The sequence below is a fragment of the Lycorma delicatula genome, chromosome 9 (genome assembly GCF_047948215.1).
Source record: "Lycorma delicatula isolate Av1 chromosome 9, ASM4794821v1, whole genome shotgun sequence".
In the NCBI taxonomy this organism is placed as follows: domain Eukaryota; kingdom Metazoa; phylum Arthropoda; class Insecta; order Hemiptera; family Fulgoridae; genus Lycorma; species Lycorma delicatula.
In genome coordinates, this window is record NC_134463.1 from 122,364,370 (window position 1) to 122,377,818 (window position 13,449).

Below are 13,449 nucleotides of genomic sequence, written 5' to 3' on the forward strand. Positions count from 1 at the left end.
CAGCTGTTAACACTCACCAAGAAGAATTGTTTAAAGGTAATCTTAATCCGATCTAAATATTATCAACGAAAGATGAACAATCTATTAATTCCTACCAAAGATCTTACTACTTTTTTATACCCCCATTGCATGTTAAAATTAATTAAGAATTTTAAAACCGACCCCCAACCCTTACAGTTGTTGTGTTCCATAAATTTAATATTATGTATTTATTAACCTCCTATGATTATTAGTTAATTTACTAGCCGTTAATATAACTTAAATGATTACTAATTTACGTTTATGAATTATTGACCATTACTAATTTGATGAATATGGACGATAAAAATCATTTAGAATTTTTCACGAAAGAGAACAGTTTCTTTTGGGAGAGGTATAACAACACGATTAAAAATTAAACCCCTAAATGGATAAAAAGTACATTTTAGTTTTTCAGTTTAAATCTAAATAAAAGTGAGAAATTGAGAAATATAGTACGAAAGTTATGTATTCCACCAAAAATTAGAATTATTTTTAATTATATTATGAAACAAAACTTAATGATTTATAACTAATTACTCTTCAACCAACTGGGTTGGCCTAGTGATGAATGCGTCTTCCCAAATCAGCTGATCTGGAAGTTGAAAGTTCCAGCATTCAAGTCCTAGTAAAGGCAGTTATTTTTACACGGATTTGAATACTAGATCATGGATACCGGTGTTCTTTGGTGGTTGGGTTTCAATTAACCGCAAATCTCAGGAATGGTCGAACTGAGACTGTAAAAGATTACACTTCATTTACATTAATACATATCATCTTCATTCATCCAAGTATTTTCTGAAAGGTAATTACCGGAGGCTAAAAAGGAAAAAGAAAAATCACACACTAGTGAATCTTAAAACTGGTTACATAAAACTTGTTTCTTCCCTGCAACTAAATTAATTTAAATTATATTAATGGCTAGTAAATTAACATTTTTAAAAATAATATAAGATTCAATAAAAAGAAAGCATAAATTTTTATTTTCCACCTGGTAGTGCTATAGCTCTAGAAGGGAAAGTATTGTAATCTGTCCAATTTGGGTATACGCGGTTTTCACCGGATCTTGATGTTTTGACACTTAAGGAACCCGAACAACCAGATTGAAATTTCTGAAGATTAAGTTTTTTTAGTTAACATGTTAAAAAAAATCTCTTTCGGCACACTGGAAGGCAGAGATAGATTTCACTGGTGACTAGTAGGGGATAAAAAAGATTTCCACCTTAAAATGAAAACAAACTTCAAATTTACTCAATACAATGAAAAAAAGTTTCACATTTTACCATACGGCAAGCCCCACTTCATAGAATTCCAGCAACATTTTGATCATTCCTTACTGTAAGGGTTGGTCATTTCAAAAATTCTTTCAGACAAAAGTTTTAGGTAATGTTTAAAGGACAATCACTTACACAGATTCGATACTGTGCCTATTAAGGGAGGTATGATTTTTTTTTGTCGTAGAGAAGCGATTTTTTCCACCCCCTTATCCAAAGAATAGTAGGAACTTTAAACGAATTTGATATTTTACTTAATAAGAAAGTTATACCGATATTTTGTTTTTTCGAGAAAGGACCCCCACCATTTCCACCATACCGTGGTCTGATTTTGGCCGTTAACGAACTCGGTCGAGAATTTGGGACGAATTTATTTTTAAGAAACAAAAAGGCTATTGGCGCAAAATTACGGCGGTTATCGTGTTCACAAGAAATGAAATATATATATATATATGCGCGCGCGTGTGTGTGTGTGTGTGTGTAAACTTTTGAACTGACGGTGGTTTTGGAGTCAGGGAGACGTATAACGCGTTATAGTTATATCGAAATTTTCCGTTAGTCGAATTCCCATTACAATAAGTAGCATTCTTATTAAATTTACCTAATATATCATATTCAATATAAACCAAAACAAACACCATGCAGCTCACTGTTAAAAGGAAAAACTTAAAAATAACAGAATCAAGTAACTGCTTGTTTCATTAACTGTAAAAGTACCCTAAAAGCCTAACAATATCAAAAATGCTGGTTAAGGGAGTATTATAGTTTATTTAGTTCTCTTTCAAATAATTTTGCAATATCATAACAAAAAGCATCAGCCAAAAAAACCCCTGTCAAGCATTTCAAAAACCCTAAATACAACCTCCTAACTGAACAACACTATGGTATATATACAATACATTTGTCCGCAACAATATTCAAATTACATTATTTCAGATATCGATGAATATTTAGTGTACAATTAATAATGCCCGATTAAAAACAAAACTTTCTATAAAAATCTTCATAGATAATTAATACCTTTTATACACTGTTATTAAACTACAATTCTACTTATTCCAGTTTAAGTTAATATGAAAATTACATATATTTAATTTATAAAGTTTAATGAATCAAAGCCTACCAATTGTTTTGGTGGTCAAGAGCTATTCCAGACCACCACTGATTTTTCCTTAAACTGTTAATAACCCTGTATGATGAACTATTTGATAATTGTTTTATAAAACAAAGCGTTTTTTGGTTTGAATGTTTTCAAATGATTTTCTTTTTACCACTTACACTTTTATGAAAAAAAAAGAAGAAAATCGTATCTAAATTTAATCATAACATGCAATAAAAATTACAATATAAGATAATGTTAATAGAAAATTTGTTAAAAGTATACACGCACACATAAATTCATGCCTACACGTTTATTTACTTATTGCATTTTTTTTTTTAATGTATACAACATAAAAAAAAAAATACTTTGAAAGTATTGATATTAACATAACAATATAAAAGCTTATTAATTAAAACACATTTTCTGTAAGAAAGGTTCTTGTTCAGAATCCGACAGCCACTTTTTCCAATTTATTAAAAGTACACTTACATAATTTTCAAATAAGTATCTTGCTTATAATTATAAATATAATCTAACCAAACTTAACCTATGCTCGCTGATCTTGACTAGCGAGTATTTAAAGTTTGGTTAGATTATATTTTATAATTTCTCCGCAAACGGTAAAACATTTTTTAAATCTTAAAAAATGAAAATGACATAACAAAATTGAAAAAATGGCCGACAGATTCTGAAAAAGAACAGCAAGAAAATATCTCAAGAAACTAAATTACTCGTTTTATTGATAATAAACCCTTCAGAAGTTATGCATTAATGACAAAAAAAGCACAACATATTTTGTTAATAAAAACATTCTACTAATAATTTTTCTAATTTTGAATAAACTATTAATTTATTTAATTTTTTTTATCGATATTTAGATTTAAGTAGTAAAGATTAACTCTTAATTACAATATTTAAATTTTCCTGTTAAAATGTTATTTTTATTCATTTAAAAAACAACTTGTCTTTTATTTAAAATAATAGCCACTAATACTGCCGTTTTATCAAAAAAATTATTTTTTTAAGCCATACAATTGAATTTAAATGAGAAAAAACTTTGTTGAATTATTTTTCATTTAAAAATAATTTTCTTGAAACCATCTAGTTTAAACATTGTAAATATCAACCCTTAATTTCGGTTTCATAAACATGAAGTACTTCAGTTTGGGTCATGCGCTTGTCATAAAGTGATCGCTTTATGTTTTACACTTATTATTAAAATAATTGCAACATAAATTTTTACGTTTTTAATACTTTTAATAATTAATACAGTATAAAAATACCTTTTACAAACGAATAAAACAAAAAAAAGCTTAATTGGTCATTTTATGTTGAAAAAAAATTACCTAAAAAGTAATCGGCTAACACCAGACTATTTGTTATAAGTAATACTTAAAGGTCCTAAACAGGATATAATATTACATCTACAATTAACCGGAACGATCTTAATGCTCCAAGAAACAATGTTAATGACCAAAGGGCAATTATAATACGGTTCTGGTGGTTCTTAGATAGGTAAACGATTTAGACAACATAGCTATTAAGTTGGTAATTTTATACAAGCTAATAAATAACCACAATAACAGACGACCTCAGTAAAGAAAGGATTTTACTTCATAGTTAATTTATTTTAAATCATTAGACTTCCAGTTACATTTGAATAAAATAAAAATTACTTATGTTTATGTTTATAAACGAATTAAAATAAAAAAATCTTTTACCATTAGCCGTCAGGGTTACAAGAATGTATTTTATTAACTAATTAATTTAAATTATAATGTAATAAAATCGTGTACAATTTCAAAATATAAAAGATTATATTTCATTTAATGATTGGCTGGAAATAAATAGAAATCAACGAAATAATCAAACATATATACCTGTTTTTCAGGAAAGTAATAAACCTGGACCATTTTTAAAATTCATTAGATGAATATTTAATAATAAACACAAATTTATAAACGCACCAAAAAGCGATCAGAAACGATTCTAAAAGCTGTATGGCAAAGAGACAATCCAATCATGTTATTATATACAATAACAACACAAACTATGTTTACATGGTAGGGAGTAAACAGGTATAGCAGTGGAAGGGGAAATACATACATACATATAACAACCAATCTGCAACATGTTACATTTGTGACGTAGTAACTTAATAACCAATGAGAGATAACATTTATGATAAATTCTAAGAACATTCAAGTCCTTGAAGAAGTTAGTTCCCCCACTATTCCATCTAAAATATCCCACTCCATAATTTTATTGCCTATAAAAATAAATATTTTTTTGGAAATTACGTTATCTGAATTTAAGGTACTCTAATCATATAAGGACATGACATACTGTATACTACTAAAAAAACGGTTAGTAATAATCATCACTTGCTTATAGGGGAGAAAAAATTACATTTTTCAAACCCAAGAATTAAAAAAAAGATTATTTTAATATTAGTAAGATTAAACAAAAAAATAAAACTAGATTAATTCTTAAAATGAAACCTTTTTTACATTAATTCAAGCAGTACCCATACAACCATTAAAATTCCATGCATATTTTTTTTTATCTTTTTTGTCAATCGACTACTTACTATTAATCTGCCGTGTCCCTCAAATGAAATGGTGGCTGTGTTACGAGCGCTTCTTCACCAGGAGAGTTGAGGAACACTCAACCTAATAACAGAAAAATTTATTTTTTAATACGAAAAACAATTCTAACTCTATAAAAAAATATTACACTTATAACAACACTGATTGTCGTAAAGATACGTTAATTTATAATTGCAACAGAAAGACAAAGAACATTTCCATATTGTTCAGAATTATCTAATCAGTTTTGTTGTAATTGCTATCTAATTTTTTAATCTTTAATAGTAAACGATCTACGAGCATATGATTTTTTTCTTACACTATAACAACTTTATTAAAACTGCATTCTTTCAGGCGTCTTCATTTTCTTTTAGTGCGAGGGGGAAATGATATACGTAGATCAAAAGCCGTGGTTAAATAAGCATTTTTTAATAATAATATACCACATTCACCGATCGTATATCGAACGCTACACACTGGATGTGACGAAAAAATTATTTTTTCTCTCATCTCGCCAATATTTAACATACATTACAGGATTTTTCTTACAACGAATTTACAGAATTAACGTGATTAAGTATTATATATACGGTAGCACTTGTTTACATATTTATAAATAAAAATATAAATGATCAACTAGAAAAAAATCATTATTTTTTTTAATTACCTATGATGTGTATTAGTAAACATAGTAAACAGATGTTTTCATCATGGAAAAAGCAGCTCGTATAAAATGTAGTTACAGAATGCTACCGCTAACTAGCGCTTGAGGAGGTACTTAGTCCACAACAGATTTCGTTAATCATAAATTGTAGCGTGAAAGTAAAATTAATTACTATTAGCGCAATAAATATTAGTTAAAGAAGATTTTAAATACAATAAACGATTAAAAAAATAGTCATTCTAAATAAGCAACATCAAAAATGAATGTTAACATATATTTATAAATATGTCGCTTTACTCTTGCGGTACAATATTTTTTTTTTTTTTAATTAAGAGTAACGCACCCATGCTTTACTTAACTTTTTTTAATAAAATTCCCCAAAAACCCTAATAAGAAAAGTAATACATATTTGTTTTATTTCACTTTCTTCACTGTACACCAAATTAAAAACAAACAATATTCTCCTAAAGCATGATAATTTGACGCAATTTCTTAGAATTATTTTTACTGGAAAGGCTTTTTTTTTTAAATCAGTTAAAATTTATATCAGTAAACTCCCCCACAACCGCAAAAAAAAACAGGAGAATTTGTCTCGATAAAAGAAAATACAGACATGAGTCGAAAAACAACTGAAAAGGATGACTCTCCGGAACGCGGATAGATATTTCAATAAAATTTTTAATTTGTTCACTCGGTTCTTTTCATAAATTTTAACAAGAAAATACCTTAATTACTTAACAATTACTCTATTACAATAAATACTAAGCAATTACGTTGAAAATCATTTACGAATCGTCCGTAATACAAACAACCTACGTATTATTTGATAAAACATTCAATCTGAACCGTTAAGTCTTGTAAATTCATATAAATAATTAAAGAATTGAATTTGGTTGTTTTATTTCAAGTGAACGACTTTGAATAGATCTAAATTCCGATCTCCGTGGCGGAATCTCGGCCTGTCATCCAGTAGTTGCTAATCGAATCCCGTCAGGCATGGCACTTTCCATACGGTACAAATCTTCTGTGGTGAATAAATTCATCAACAAGCTTGAATTTAATAGTACACGCTTTATACATAATTATAAAAAATAGAACAATTTCATTTTTACAAAAAAAAAAATACGTACTTGAAAACGGTTTTGAATGAAACGTTTTTCTCTTATAATACATATAGAAAGAAAAAAACAAAAATCATTTATCTTTCCCAAAAAAAAAAGGACTGAAAGAATTAATGACTAAACATTGATTTCATTCCTTGCGCTGAGAAGACGGAGTCCCGGCGGGGCTTCTCGGGGTAGCCCTGCTTGAGTCCCGGTTACGAGATGGGGTGGTAGGGAACGCCATTGACAGGCCCGACTCTGCCCCTCCCTGTGACTTAAGACGAAGGCATCCCCTGGAGCTGTGATATACTTGAATGCGGATCAGGCTCCAGGAAACAGGGAAGTGTATAGAAGGAAACCAATGGAAAAGTAACTACATAGCATATACTAAATTTTTAATTAATTCTTAGGGGAAAAAAATATATATATATAAATAGAAAAACTAAGTGTATTAAAACTATTATTGATAGAATAAATGGTAAAAGTAAGTGAAATGTAACGAATCAATTTAAAGTTTGATTGTGTTTTTGTTATAATCTTTTTTTCGTTTAAGTAAAATATGACATTTCGACATTATTTGCCATTTTATTTTATTATTCGATGACTCTTGATTATGAACGAACGCTTAATTAATATATTAGAAAATAATATCAATATAAAAAAAGGATAAAAAAATTAACTCATCGAAACTGAATGCCCCCAAAAACCATTACAAAATGATTAAATTAAAAATAAATTATCCAATCGACTCTTTTTCTTAAATTAAAAAAGTCGCTATACGAGATGTTGAATATGTTCGTTCAATTTGTTTCCTAAGCAGGATATACACAAATACACTATATCATTGAAATATAAAATATTGCTTACGAATTCATAATATTAAGCTTTATATTATTTAATGTACAAAGATAAAAAATTTCCTGAAAGCATTAGTGTTTTAAAGTAATAAATACACCTTGTATTATTGAATAATAAAGTGTATGAAAACCAGTAGGTCCGCACTACACACACAGCCGTCAGGTAAACAAAAGATAATGAATATGGATGAAGCCGACTAAGGTAGCAAACTGTAGTACGTACTGACAGCAACCCCCACCAAATAACACCTTTGAGCTAACGATCACATTGGGTTTAGTCGTAAAAAGACCTGTCTTACAATTATGCCCTACCTCAACGAGTTTATACATACACCCTTTTTTTTTTAACTCGTAAGCTGTAAATCATATATTCTGTACAAATATTACGATAACAATGTACAAAGAACATTTACTATTAGAAAACTGGTACTAACATATTAGCCCGTCGACCATAAATTGCAAATCTTTGGGTTTTTGTTAATATCGCTCGATATAACAATTAACCATTTTGTATCTATTTAATAAATATTATTTTACCTATGCTCGCTTCTCTCGCTAACGTTGACACAGTACTCTTATTGAGTAATTAAATAATAAATTCAGTAATTATTGCAATTATTTATTTTTAATAATCAAAACATTACTGCTAATTAGTCGAAGTTAGCGCGGGTAAGTTAAGTTTGGTTAATTTACATTTAAAAGCAATAATGCTTACATTTTTAATATGTAAAATATGTTGCTAACTTTGAAAATAGTTCAAAGTTACGGGATCATTATGGTTATGGTCGACGGGATAATTACGTAAATACTTAAAAATTATCAGAAAACATGTGAAAACATGTTGAAAATAATCATTCTGAAATTATGTAAAAACAACCGTACGGGCGCGGTTTACTTTTACTCACCACGGTCAGAAATATTAACACAGCAACGTCGAAACCAGTTGTACGAATTACCACAAAATTTAACGTACAAGACAAAAGAAAATTAATTGAATACATGTTAACGCCTTTATTATAACATTTTTTCATCAAATTAAAAAAAATTGAATTTTTTCTTTAGAAAGTTTAAGGCTTACCTTACTTATTAATAATTGAATTTTCATATTAAACTTCAACATTGTTAAATTATGAATTCTATATAACAAAAAATATTCAACCGTGGATTTTAAAATCAATTTTTTTTTTTAATTACCAAATTAAATAAAAATAATAAATACACCACTGAACATTTTTAATTTCAGAAATATTCCCAACAGATAGCGAATCGATGCCTTTTCACTTGAAAAAAAATTTAAAAAATGTTTCCTTAAAAAAATTACTTAACGGAATGTTTAATGTAAAACAATTACTTAACTTTCACTAGTTTCAAGGAAAAAAAATCGGGTCAATCACAGGTCAAGGAAGTTAACAATTTTAAATTTCTAATAGAGATATTCACACCATTTTCACATTAAAATATTGCTTTAAACTATAAAATATCGTAGTTTAAAAATGTATAATTTTCCAACATAAAATTATACGCAATAGAATTTTTATTAGTTTTTTATACTACAAAAAATAAGTAATAATTTTAATAAATTCAAACAAATTACATTCCCACAAAAAATATTCTAGAAATCCTTCTCTTTTCACTAAACCTTAATTAAAAAAAAAATGAACGTCTAAAACTTCTAATGTAAAAAAAAAATACGATTGAAAACGTAAATTCTAAGAAACGTAACCAAATTGTAAAATTCAAAAACGGATTTAACATAAATCTAAAAATACATTGATTGCTTCATACGCAAATAAAATTTCGATGAGCATATTCTTGAACACCTACCCGAATTCACACATTTACTAACAAAAACAAAAAAAGATTAAAAAGCAACCATTGCAAGTCGAAAATGTAACGTCGTTAGTTAAAGACACCAGATTGTACACGACTACACTTGGTGAAGAAACTTCTAGATTTTTAGACGATTCCATTACAGAACAATTCTATGAAAACCGAACAGTACCACCAAATAAATTTAAAAAACTATAAATTTTAGAATTCCTAAGTTGAAAAATATACGTCTAAATAAATAATTTTATTTCATAACATATGTTGTCAAAATATCTAGAATGATAAATTACAAACAAAAGTAAATTATTTAATGATAATACAAATTACAACAACCCAGCTAGACATTCAAAAATAAATTTATATCTTCTACATCGACACACTATGAATTTGAAGTAACATTTATAAAACAAATATATATGAAAATATCAACTCACCAGTCCTGGCTAAAACAAGCGACCTTCGACGAGCACTAATAAATAACTTAGGATTTAAATAAATCCGAAATGAGCAATTTATTACCGACGGCGCTTTTACTAATAAAAGTAAACGAATAAACACCGAATTCGGTAATAAACGCTAAAATTATATATTTTTTTTAAATATTCGAATTCAATAACACGCACAGTTTGAACGAAATAAGACGCACAAATACCGACCTGCCGTACACGGAAAGGTCTTTTATAAACTATGGTGGAATGCTCCACAGAAATGACGTCATGGCGAACCAATCAGAATCCAAGATTCACAACTCCAGCCCGGCATTAAGCACTGCAGTAAACGGTGTTGCCAGATCTATCGAACCTCAATACTGTATTACTACGTTAAATGCCTCCTCAACGAGCCAATTCAATTAGTTAGGGCACATAAATTTTTACTGAAGTGTATGTATTTATATATAATGTATTTATTTTAATCTTTTTAAAGAAATATTTAATATATGGATAATATAAAGTTAATAAATAATTATTTGTAATTGTATCGTCTTCAGCACTCAAAACTGTTAAATATTTATGTAGCAAACATTAGTCTAGATTTTACACTTCTTATGTTATTTATTAATAATTAAAAACTACCGAAGTTTTCTGGTTTAATAATATCTTTGACGTAACCGTAACACTTTTTTATTTTTCTGATAATAAAAAATATCTTTTCTCCATCAGTTAAATTTTAATATAATTAAATTAATAATAAATTATAAAATGTTCATCGTTACTGAATTAAATGCTACAAGATTTTTTTTCAAATCTAATAAAAGTTAGAGGTAATAAATAAATTTATAAAATAGACTGTTAAATCATACTAAATCCTTATTACTGACTTAAACCTTTAACCTTGTGCCGCCTTTAATGTCAAACATTTTATACAATAATTTTGAAGCATTTTTTGTAATTATTTTATTTTACATATGATGATAATTATTATACAGTTCTGTGATAAACATATCACAATACTTAGTAAAATCAAGTAAAAATTTTGCTTCCTGAAATTTTTTTTGAGAATTATTTTTTTATTTATTTACTAACAGTTAATTTTATTTATTTATTTTAATTATTGTCATTTGAACAAATAGTATATAATATACTGTAACTAAAAATACACAAACAATAAAAAGTCGATTATCCGGATAACATAAAAAAAAGTTGTTTTCTACATAAAAAAAATCCCGGATTAATTTTGTTGTTAAAAAATCAAAAACTTAATTTAAAAAAAATTAATAAATACCCTTTTTTATTAATTTTTACTCTAACACGATTTTACGCCCAAATGAATCAAGTAAAAATATTTTAAATCTCTTTTAATAATGCAATATTTTCTTAGAATCTTCTCGAAATGTTTACGTTTTTTCCTGTTACCGGCTAATTTCCTAATAATGATTATTTTATATATCTGAAGGTTTATCTTTTTTAAACTACAAAAATAAAATATTAATTAAAAATAATCAATATTTAGATAACGAACAAAATATTTGATATAATAAAAAATAGTTTTTATATAAATGCCAAATTAACCGTTAAAGAGGCAAAAAAATATTGTAAAAACCACAAAAATAATATTAACATTCAATTTAGAAGTGGCCTAATCACACAGTAGTTTATACTAAATGCAAAGTAAATAAATTAACAACTAATATAATCCAGCACGTTGATGTTCTCTAGATCTTTAGGCTTACTTGGAAGCCATCATGAGGAGTTAAAATTAATACATTTAAAGCAAAAAGTTTAAACAATTATACGTAAAATTTAAAAACAGTCCGGTTCTACCAGTATACTGAAGGAATATACATATACTCTGGTGGATAAAAATGAAACCAAACGGAACCATGTTATCAACGAGTTATTATAATATTAAATTATTACTTTATAATTAAAAGCAAAATCGGTATTTTAGATAATTGGTTTGCTTGGCATTTCTCCCGCCACCATCCGATTCGGTCGCCGTAAAGCATAAGACCGAATGTCAGTCCCACAAACGGCAACTGAGCCTCGAAAACTTTTTTTTTGTTTTCAGTCATTTGACTGGTTTGATGCAGCTCTCCAAGATTCCCTATCTTGTGCTAGTCGTTTCAATTCAGTTTACCCTCTACATCCTACATCCCTAACAATTTGTTTTACATATTCCAAACGTGGCCTGCCTACACAATTTTTTCCTTCTCGAAAAAATTAGCGACCAGTATCCTAACATAGCTCCTAGATCTTACTTAACAGCGTGAGCGGATTAAGCGTGGCACCATACACCATCGGCTAACGTGTCACAACCGCTCACTTATATTTACTAAAATGGGAAGGCTACTAAAAATATATATGACACCAATAATTTAATCTAGGCAGCAATTCGCTGCCATATTCAGGTCGCTGAATGCCAGCGAGTACCTGTTTATCATTTTATAACGCTTGGAGCCATAATAATTGGCTGGTGGTCAGCCATTCTCAGGGTTAGTTTCCCACGGGAATACGGTAAGAGTCTTTCCCTTATGCAAACTACGGATGCCGGTTGAACAAAGCAACCGCATCTAGGAACTCCTCAATGCGGCTCTCGCCACATTCACTCGCCGCTTATGAGTGGTCAATTTTCCCCTTGACCTCTAAGTTCCAGGGTGGCTTGGTCTCTGCCTCCCCCTCGATACAGCAGGGCAGTCAAACATCAGGTGTTCATTTGACTGGACCACCCCGCAGACGCACAGCTCATCAGCTGTCAGGTGGAACCGAAATTGGTTTAAATTAACAAGGTTGGTGAGCACTTCGCCACCCGTTACCCTTAAAAACGAGCTCGAGACATACCATCTTCCCAAATCCTGTATAAAAAACTTATACAAGGATCTTCTCTTTAAGCTGGAATGGTGTCCCATTCCAGCTGCCGTGCTTCCATCGCGAGGCTCTGCAGCCTCTTCCGCAGGCGAGAGATGGCCAACTAAACGAAATTTGGATCCGGTGCATTGTGATCACCGTTTCGCCCTGGTATTGGCCCGGCTTGAAACCGCATCCCAGATACCTCGGTCTCCCGGCCTCTTCGCAATTTCCAAATGACTGCCCCAACTTTCACCACTAAATCGATTGGGAGAGCCTTTTCCCAATAGCCTCGTAGGAAGTTGTTTTAAAAACACCAGTGCATACAATTAAGGCTCTGCGCTGGGCATTCCTTAAATTTTGAACAAGTGCTCTATTCATATCCAACCTATGCGCCCATAAGAGGTCATGCTTTCGAAGACACCTCGGTACACCATGTACATTTGACGGCCCGACAACTCATACTCGTTCCGAGTAATCGTTCTAAGTTTGTCCATCACTCAGACGGCGTTCGCCGCTACTTTCCTAATGGGGTTGCTAAATAGCAACTTCTCATCAAACAAAACACCTTTCTTTTCCTGTTTAGTCTCCGGTAACTACCGTTTAGATAATTCTTTAAAGGACGAATGAGGATGATATGTATAAGTGTAAATGAAGTGTAGTCTTGTACATTCTCAGTTCGACCGTTCCTGAGATTTGTGGTTAATTGAAACCCAACCACCAAAGAAC

At 29.6% G+C, this 13,449-nt stretch overlaps 1 protein-coding gene across 4 annotated transcripts in view; it reads right to left on the minus strand.

Moving 5' to 3' along the window:
- The window catches only part of LOC142329880 (uncharacterized), a 66,570-nt gene that overhangs the window by 23,890 nt on the left and 29,231 nt on the right, over nt 1-13,449 (minus strand). For 2 of the 4 annotated variants that reach the window (XM_075374771.1, XM_075374773.1), the window contains exon 2: nt 4,985-5,066. The gene's annotated coding sequence lies outside the window, so the exon portion shown is untranslated. Of the gene's footprint in view, nt 1-4,984; nt 5,067-9,870; nt 10,097-13,449 lie in introns of those variants that run through there. The other 2 variants (XM_075374774.1, XM_075374770.1) reach the window with 2 other exon arrangements.